The 10247-nt window shown below is 33.9% G+C and overlaps 1 long non-coding RNA gene and 1 other non-coding gene across 2 annotated transcripts; both read right to left on the bottom strand.

Annotated features, from left to right (window-relative positions):
* Positions 1-93: 93 nt before the first annotated feature.
* On the bottom strand, positions 94-296 carry LOC127846609 (uncharacterized). The gene is made up of 2 exons (XR_008033566.1): positions 165-296; positions 94-127 (listed from the first exon to the last, which is right to left on the bottom strand). It is a non-coding gene; the product is annotated as an uncharacterized LOC127846609 (long non-coding RNA).
* Positions 297-9408: 9112 nt separating this feature from the next.
* Trnal-uaa (transfer RNA leucine (anticodon UAA)) lies at positions 9409-9498 on the bottom strand. The gene is given in 2 exon segments: positions 9409-9444; positions 9462-9498. It is a non-coding gene; the product is annotated as a tRNA-Leu (tRNA).
* Between the last annotated feature and the right edge of the window lie 749 nt (positions 9499-10247).

A 10247-nucleotide genomic window follows, 5' to 3' on the forward strand; every position in this document is an offset into this window, starting at 1 on the left:
ACGCATTTTGTATAACATTTTGCTTACATAACTCTGATACTTGCATAGATTTTGTGATTGATAAGTATCAATATACCCACATCACTTGACCCCATTGATAAGTATCAATATACCCACATCACTTGACCTCATTCATAAGTATCAATATACCCACATCACTTGACCTCATTGATAAGTATCAATATACCCACATCACTTGACCTTGATATTGACCTACTTTTAGACTTATTCACATGGTACAAATTCATCCTTAACCCTTTGCATGCTGGGAAACTTGTCGTCTGCAAAAATGTCGTCTGTTGAATTTGTAAAATTAGCATTTTCTTCGATTTTTTTTCAAAGAATACTATCAGAATAGCAAACAGTTTGGATCCAGATGAGACGCCACGTTCTGTGGCGTCTCATCTGGATCCAAACTGTTTGCAAAGGCTTTCAAAATTCGGTTCCCGCACTGAAAGAGTTAACACAAAATGATTCGTTTTATCTAACAACAATAATGCTTCCTTCACAGGCTTGATACTTGCATGCAGAATTAAAAATAAATGTACAAAGATAACATCAAAAAATTTGTTATACTTGATAAATGTTTCAGCATCACACAACTGTTTTTTTATCATAACATCTGGGGTGAATTTCATATTGTTTGTTTTAAACTATTTTGTTTAACATAATACATTTAGAAGAAAATAATCAGTTTGTTGTAATTCCATTTTATCAAATGTTTAAACTTAAATCGTTAAACAAATATTAAAGTGTTCGGTTTCTACAAGGTTCATAACATAAGCATACTGACGAAATTAAGAAACAGTATTGATTATTATGATGACACAATTTTATAGACTGGGCAATAACATAAAACTCCCTTCACTAGGCATTTATCTCTTTTTTGACAACCGCACTATTACACACTCTTATTCTGGCGAAGTGGCATTTTAATCATGTTTTGATATGATGTCATCGTCTCAAATAGAGTAAAGACACATATCATAAATTTGAAAATGCACAATGGGCCCCTTAATGTGACAGGGGGTTTAATGCATGTGCGTAAAGTGTCGTCCCAGATAAGGCTAATCGGGGAAGACACTTTATGCACATGTATTTCACATAGCGCAACTCATATGTTGACACAAAGTTTTCATCTCGTACATACCAGTTGAATACAGCCTGTGAATTGAAATGTACAAGTTTTAAACTTCCTAAACGTTTTGAATAAAAGAGATAAACTGTAATCAAAGATTGTAAATAACTTCAAATGCATCTAGAACTAATAGTTAATTTGATAAGCAGAGCAAGTTTCTGTGTTATCACATCAATAACAATTTATATGAAATGATATATAAAAAAGATCTGTAGTGGAGGACTCCTTACTCCGCTTTAATGTACACACAATTTATTGATTTATTTAAAAAACAAACTTCGTTACCAATAATAATCTCAACTGGTTTAAATGTTCGCAAAAGTACAGTTTGTTTGTACAGGTCCCAGTCATAATATATGAAAACTTAAACAAGATCTTGCAAAGTCAGGTGTTTTCTTGGTATTTAAACGTGACCAAATAAAATGTATGCATCATGGTTGTTCCTTGTTGCATCAGGCAAGGTTCGTGCTCTATAACATCTTACTTCGGATCCACCATATGCAATAAAATCGATCCAGGAAAAAATGTTCCACGAAGTCCTTGTATGTTGATCGGTTGATAATTATGTGTACAAAGCAATTATAGTGCAATGTTTAAGGATATGCTATGTTTAAGCGGAACAAATAAAACATATCTTTAACAAAATATTTAAATACAATTTTCTAAACTGCACCAAGCATATCAAGCATCATAATGGTTTAATTGATATCCCTACCTTGTTTACAGGTAATTGTTCTTCTTACTGAACACTTTGAAGTGCATCATCCAATTTATGACTAGAACACATACGATCCACAGTCATTTCAGTGTAAGTATGCGTGTTCAAAATTTAAGTGTTTTGATAAAATGGTAGTGGTATAAAAGCAATGGCTTTGGTTAATCGGTAAATAAGTAAAAATGCTAATATCAATGCTCGTGTATTTACACATCAGTTTACTTGTCAGTATTTAAATAACTCAACTGCTTCATTATATGAACATAACAGCAATTTTATTAAGAGGTTTCCTCATAGTGAATCCAGGTGAGTACATGTTTCTCTATTACAATTAGTGATATGTGACGATTTCTATGGCACCCCTGCATATCTTTGTAATCAATAAGCCATTACTAAATGGCACATCAACAGTATTTGTCGTTACTAAAGACCTATACGTCACAATGCGTCTTCCCGATTTTTACCTATATATTTCGCCGACACAAATAATAAATTGATGGATTCGCGAAGAACAAAAAAATGTAACGGAAAATATGTATTCTTAATTTACTGATCTAGAAGGATTCAAACTAACGCCGACAAAACCGTTCAACTCAATGACATCGCATTTTGCAGTTAACAATAGTCCGCATGTTCCCATAAGATTCATACCAAACGCATTTAAAACCTCACAATTCAATGCCACGTTTCGTGATACAGATAGCAATAATGCGCATGTTTCTGCCGGATTCATACCAACCCGTACCAAGCCTTACACTTTAATTACACGTTATGATAAAGTTAACAATAATGCGCATATTTCAACAGATTCATATCAACCCGTACAAAACCTTACTATTTATTTACTCTTTATGGTAAAGTTAACAACAATGCGCATATTTCAGCAGGATTAATACCAACGCCTACAAAACCTTACAAGTTAATAACACGTTATGGTAAAGTTAACAATAATGCGCATATTTCAGCAGGATTCATACCAACGCCTACAAAACCTAACAATTTATTTACTCGTTATGGTAAAGTTAACAAAAATGCGCATATTTCAGCAGGATTCATACCAACGCCTACAAAACCTAACACTTTATTCACTCGTTATGGTAACGTTAACAATAATGCATATTATTTAGCAGGATTCATACCAACGCCTACAAATTTTACCATTTAATTACCCGTTATGGTAAAGTTAACAATAATGCGAATATTTCAGCAGGATTCATACCAACCCGTACAAAACTTTACAATTTATTTACACGTTATGGTAAAGTTAACAATAATGTGCAGGCTTCAGCAGGATCAATACCAACGCCTACAAAACCTAACAATTTATTACCCGTTATGGTAAAGTTCACAATAATGCGCATATTTCAGCAGGATTCATACCAACGCCTACAAAACCTTACAATATATTTACTCGTTATGGTAAAGTAACAATAATGCGCAGGTTTCAGCAGGATTAATACCAACGCCTACAAAGCCTTACAATTAAATTACCCGTTAGGGTAAAGTTAACAAGAATGCACATGTTTCAACAGGATTCATACCAACGCCTACAAAACCTTACAATTCAATGACACGTTATGGTAAAGTTAACAATAATGTGTTTGTTTCAGCAGGATTCATGCCAACGCCTTCGAACCGCACCCTCCAGCGGAAAAAAGTGTTCATGGTATTATACAGTTGACGTAATAAAGATAGAAAGAACGGTGCAGGATGTAAACTTCATTCATAGGAATTGATCTACAAGGAGTTTAAAGCAAAGGAATAATTCTGAGAAAAAAACACTTGTGAAAAAAGCTTAAAGAAAAACCTTTTATTCCGTATTACTCTTCAAATAAATGTTCCGTTGCATGTATGCAATATGAGAGGTTGGGTTTCTCTGTCAAAGATTATTTTCTCCCTTCTGTCTCATTTGTTCCAGTGATTGTATCACTTATACTTGCACAGGCGTCTTTAGAATGACTTCTTTGCCATTTTCAAAATATGTTAACAAGTATCATTTCACTTGGTTGTGCTTTTTATACTGCTTCTTTACACTGCTCACCATCCACTACCCTTGTGTACATGTTTATTACAACACAACACTATTGCAGCTATTTGGTAATATATTTTCCTTCTTTATTTTGTAATTTTACATCGTTTATAAATGCAATGCTGGCATGTATTGACGTTACATTAACTGACATTGTTCAGTATGCCGCATAATTCTTTACTGATTACACTAGCTAGGTTTAAGTTAGTTATGTTTATTTGCTTTTTCGGGCTATTACTTTAGATGAAGTAGTATGATGCTATTAACTACGAGGGTTCTTTTTATAAACAGCTTGTCGAACAATAGTATGTTTTCCTCCGTGTTTCTTCATTTAAACATGTGTTTCTGACATGAAAATGAAACCATAGGACAAAATTGGTAATTCCAGTTAAAACTATTTCAAATTATAGTGCTGTGCATACTTAAACATTCTTAACTAAAAGCAAAAAGAAGTATCTGGCTTGATAATAAAGAGAATTATTTTAATTGACCTCATACTCTATTTCCATATTCCACCGATTGGAATTGCATAACTAGTGAAAGAGTTGAAGGTCATAGTTTCTGAACAATTACGAATTTATTTTTGTTTTGTATATATAAAAATCGGCAGGGACTTGCAAGCAGCCTTAATCTTGACGCTTTCTTTCAACGTACACCGTAAGAGTGGGAGTTGTGTGGCAGGCCAAATGGTCACCGATTAAAGGTACGATGTTCATGGAACCATGATTAAGGGCCAGTAATACTTACACATTGCCTTAAGGTTCCCAGGAAAAAGTGTATGATCTATCCGATGCTTAACCTCAAGTACATACAGGACACACATTTATGTATGCATTACAGGATGGGATTCAAGAGTCTAACTTACGCCAGGCTGTCGTACGAACTGGTTAAGTTATTGTCCGAGCCAGAGAAGGCACATGCAAGTTCCTTTTTTGGCTTTTTTCCGACATATTTTTGGTTACGTATATGGTTTCGGACTGTGTGACACATTGCATAACACAATTGGTTCTCTAATCGCAACATAACCCTGTCGGATAAGCAAATCAACGCCAGTTTACCGCAGTTGCAACCAAACCGGATTGGTGAACATAAACTTACCGGCAACAATTTGTACTCATCTGTCACCGCTTTATACATATCAATGGCTTTGACTCCGTTTAACATTTTTTTAAACACAGACTGCGTATAATCTGTCTTTAGCGCCAATTCGTGCCGATCGGTTCCAAATTGTGTTTAATTTACGACCAAACATCTAACATGGTCGTGACAGAATTTCATACGAAATTGTTTCCGCTTAAATATTAATAAACGGCTTAGTTATTATGCATATGGACATGTATGCAATGTTGTGCAGGATATATTTATATATATATTTGTATCATTATTAAGATACGTATAACATAAGGCATTATTGTTAACACAGTTTGAGATTAATTACCAGTACTCGTATCAATACCAAATGTAATTGTTTATTTATTACAGCACAAAATTACATTATAGTTATCCTGTGAAAATTTATTGTATGAAATGCTGGCACGTAAACATGTAAAAATAATGAAGAAATCGTTATTTTTCTGTATGCATAGCCGTTCACAACTGTTATTAGCAGTTCCATTCTTTTTACATGCTCGTATTTGAATATTTCGGTTGTAAACAAACGTTCATTGTCGCAAAAGATTCTTTATAAATATAATGATACTTTTAATATTTATTGATGTGTGTTAAAAATGCGTATTCACTTGTACTTGTTAGTCCATGCATGTTCATCATTAATTCTTCGGTAAAAACTATATACTTGGAGACTTTTCTAACGCATCACTTAATCATATCAATATAGCTACCTTATTTTTGAACGGCTTGTGTTGAAATTTGGACCAAGAATAATTCAACACATATTTGATTATTCCTGAAAATTTAATTGAAATTCAAAAACAACAAAATATAAAACTAAACAAATTAAAAACGTCACTTCAAAAGTCAAATTCTCAAACTCGTATGTAACGTTAAATAATAACAATGTGAAAAGTAAAACGCATAAACTTACACGTCTTAATAACTTACCAGCTTGCAACATGCCGATTGAGCAGTTTCGCTCCTGAATATTCATACGAGCCGTATTGTTTTTCTTTAATTAATGTTATGTTCTTCTTGTGTAAAAACTTAGAATTATGAAACTGAAATTAAATTGGAATAACATGTATATCGCCTTTTACTAAACTTGGTGATTTTTCTAATGCAACACTTTTAAAACTTACATATCTCAGTAATGAGTAAATATTTTTATTCAAAATTGCACATGTGATCATTTGACTACAATATGTGCAAGCTAAGTATAAAATCATTCATCCGTGACGATCGGACGCTTTTAATAGCAAGTGGGAAAGGTAGCCTGTAAAATGCAAAGTGCGCGATTGCGCTCCTGAATATTCATACGAGCTATATTGTTTTGTAAATTCATTTTATGTTTTCCTCATGTAAGAACCCACATAAAATAATTAAATTAAAATAAAACTAGAACAAGATAAGTATTGATGGAAAGCATCAAAGGGCGTCGGGAATTTCAGTGTAAAAGGCACTTACTGAAGTTACATGGAACGATTGTTTTTCTACTGTAAATATTAATATATTGGCTGATTATTTTAAACAAAATTGAAAACGATATACTGGTATAACCATTATCTATGATTTTGTGTTTTAACTCCCAAATAACCATTATTTATGATGTTGTGTTATAACCCACAAAAACCATTGTATATGATTTTGTGTTGTTACTCCCAAACATCTCATAGTTCATTTTTTTAGCTCATCTATTTAAAAAAAATAAAAAAAATATTGTCATCACCTTGGCGTCGGCGTCAGCGTCGCCGACTCGGCGTCCGGTTAAGTTTTGCGTTTAGGTCCACTTTTCTCATAAAGTATCAATGCTATTGCATTCAAACTTGGTACACTTACTTACTATCATGAGGGGACTGGGCAGACAAAGTTAGATAACTCTTGCGTGCATTTTGACAGAATTATGTGCCCCTTTAATAATTAGAAAATTGAAAATTTTGTGTTTAGGTTCATTTTATTCCTTAAGTATCAAAGCTATTGCTTTCATACTTGCAACACTTACAAACTATCATAAGGGGACTGTGCAGGCAAAGATATGTAACTCTGACTGGCATTTTGACAGAATTATGTGCCCTTTTTATACTTAGAAAATTTGGTTAAGTTTTGTGTTTAGGTCCACTTTATTCCTAAAGTATCAAAGCTATTGCTTTCATACTTGCAACACTTACTAACTATAATAAGGGGACTGTGCAGGCAAAGTTATGTAACTCTGACTGGCATTTTGATGGAATTATGGGCCCTTTATACTTAGAAAATTGAAAATTTGGTTAAGTTTTGTGTTTTGGACCACTTTACCCTTAAAGTATCATAGATATTGCTTTCATACTTGGAACACTCGCAAACTATCATATGGGGACAGTAAAGGACAAGTTGCATAACTCTGGTTGTCATTTTTACAGAATTATGGCCCTTTATTGCCTTAGTAACTTTGACTATATGGTTAAATTTTGTGTTTACATCCACTTTACGTCTAAAGTTTCAAGGTAATTGCTTTCAAACTTCAAATACTTTCATCCTATCATGAGGGTACTGTACCTGGCAAGTTGAATTTTACCTTGACCTTTGAATGACCTTGACTCTCAAGGTCAAATTATTAAATTTTGCTAAAAGTGCCATAACTTCTTTATTTATGATTTGATCTGATTGATACTTTGACAAAACAACTCTTACCTGACAAACCACAATAGACTCCGCCCAAACCATTCCCCCGCCCCCCCCCCCCCCCGAATCACCCCCCGAAACCCCCCCCCCCCCCAAAAAAAAAAAGTTTTTTTCTCTTAAAGATCATCTAATAAATGACCACCACACCCTAACACTATACCCCCATCCCCCTCCCCCCCCCCTAAAAAAAAAGAATTTTTTTAAACATGGATAAAAAACATTACTTTTTTTTTTGAAACATGGTTAAAAAAACACAAATATTTTTTTTGTATTATCTTATTTTTGAAATACCGTCCAAAAAACCATCCCACCCAAGCATCCCCCCCCCCCAAAAAAAAATTATTTTTTTTTGCATTTTTGGAAGATAATGTAATATATGACCACACCCCCACACTATACACCCCCTCCACTCCACCCCTCCCTCCTTTGTGATTGACATTGAGATAGGTCCATTCACCTTTAAAAAGAAAAATAGATGGACGGTCTGCACCCGCAAGGCGGTGCTCTTGTTTACGTTGGTTTCCTTTTTTACTGGTATCCGTTTGCAGTTTTCATTAATGGAACAGAACTGTGTAGGTTTTAACAAATCTGCTTCATCTTGTAAGCGTAATTTCATATTTTCCTCAACTTCAAGGGGAGATGATTCTGAACTTATTCATACGTTGCTCATTTACGATAGGGGTTGTGTACTCATTGATATGAAAACAGTGTAAAAGTTTGAAAAAAAAAATTGAATGAAAACTGTAAACTGTATATAGAAGCTGCATTTCACAATACTTTGAAATTCAGTAAAAGATCATAATAGATTTATTGCTCTCAATAGGGTTCGAGTAATACTGATATAAAAACACCTAACAAGTTTGGAAAGATTCAGACAAAAGTTGTGAAATTTTTCAAACAAGTGAAAATTGTTTATTTTGTCAAATTAAATAGAAAAATTCTGGACTTATTGTCCCGATGTTTCTCATTTTAAATGAGGTAAAAATGCTCATTGATATGAACACACTGTAAATGTGGAAAGAATCTGGTGAAAAATGTTGACATAATCACCTAACCAAGCAGTTTTTCACTTTTATTTTTAAATTCAAAGAGACATAATTCTGGACTGATGGTCCGATATTGCTCATATAGAGTTTGGGTTGGGTCCTCATTGATAAAAAAAAAATCTGTGAAAGTTTGGGAACAATCGGATGAAAATTTTGGACTTCGAACAAGGATTTCCAAATTTCTCAAATTCTAAGGAAGATAACTATGGACGTAATGGTCAGATAATGCTAAAGGGCCCATACCACCTGGATAGTAATACGTGTCGCGCTTCGCGCTCTATATGTGATTATGAAAAAGAAACTCCGAGGAGTGCTTGACTCTAGGGAAACGGGTTGCTGGGACACAGCTCCTCCTTGATAAGCGGCTGATTCCTTTATCGCAACTCATTGTTACAATCAATAATACGTATCGCGCTTCGCGCTCTATATGTGGTAGGGATAGGCCTATGATTGACAACCATAAAAATACATGGATAATAGATGTGTTGTTTGCATTTATTTGTTCATATAAAACACGTGTATTTTTATTAGATATTTAAGTGATGTAAGAAATTTTATTAACGTTGTCACCACGTTGCATCCATTAATTTTAATTAAAATGTCCAATTGTAGTAAAATGGATTTTCAAATGTCTACATAAAATAAAGCTTTATTATATTTATTTGCCTGACTGAAAAAATTGTCAACCGCCGAACTGTTCCGTTCGTACCGGAACCCGGGATTGAACCGGGGGCCTTTAGATGACTGTTGCGTAAACAACTTAAGTCTAACGCTCTCCCAACTGAGCTATTCCGGCTGACGTTCACTTATGTACTGCTATTTGGTGAAGTTGTGTATAGCGATCGTTATTATATGTCTATTAATAAACTAATACATTGTACGTTTTCGTACCACTACGCCTTCCAATAAACTTGATTGCGCGATAGATCGTCAAATATCATACTACATTGATTCTCCACTTAATAACCAAATTAGAAAAAAACACAAAATAAATTTGTTTTGATTATGTTTACAAAACATAATTTGTTTTTATACAAAACCAGAAAGTTTCGCGTATTTGCCCAGTCCCTGTGATCTTTCCCCTGTGATCAGTTGTGGATCAGTTATTAATTAAAACAATTAGCTTTGCATTATTGGCAATAAATGTTGTAATAAATGTAATAGGCACAAATGCAGTACTTATTTACACTAATTTACACACAAAAAATCACCACTATTCAAGATATTCTTAAAACAAAAATATATAAATTGATCCGTAAAATAACTTCTCCTCCCATAAGCGAAAAAAAATGCATAACATACTAGTCGCCGCCCTCCAGGGCGACGCCAATTAAATCGCGTTTCAACATTTCCACGTGCAAAAATATGGAACCAAACCTACCCCTAATGCTTAAGCGTCCAATCCTCACGGATGAATGATTTTCTTCCATGCTACAATATCGTAATTGTGCATTTAATTTTACAATGTCTGAAAAGATATTGAGGAAGAAAACCTGTGTAAAATGTCTAAAGTATGTTACTCCCATGCTATTTGGGTTTAATCGC

Source organism: Dreissena polymorpha, chromosome 9 (assembly GCF_020536995.1).
Source record: "Dreissena polymorpha isolate Duluth1 chromosome 9, UMN_Dpol_1.0, whole genome shotgun sequence".
In the NCBI taxonomy this organism is placed as follows: Eukaryota; Metazoa; Mollusca; class Bivalvia; order Myida; family Dreissenidae; genus Dreissena; species Dreissena polymorpha.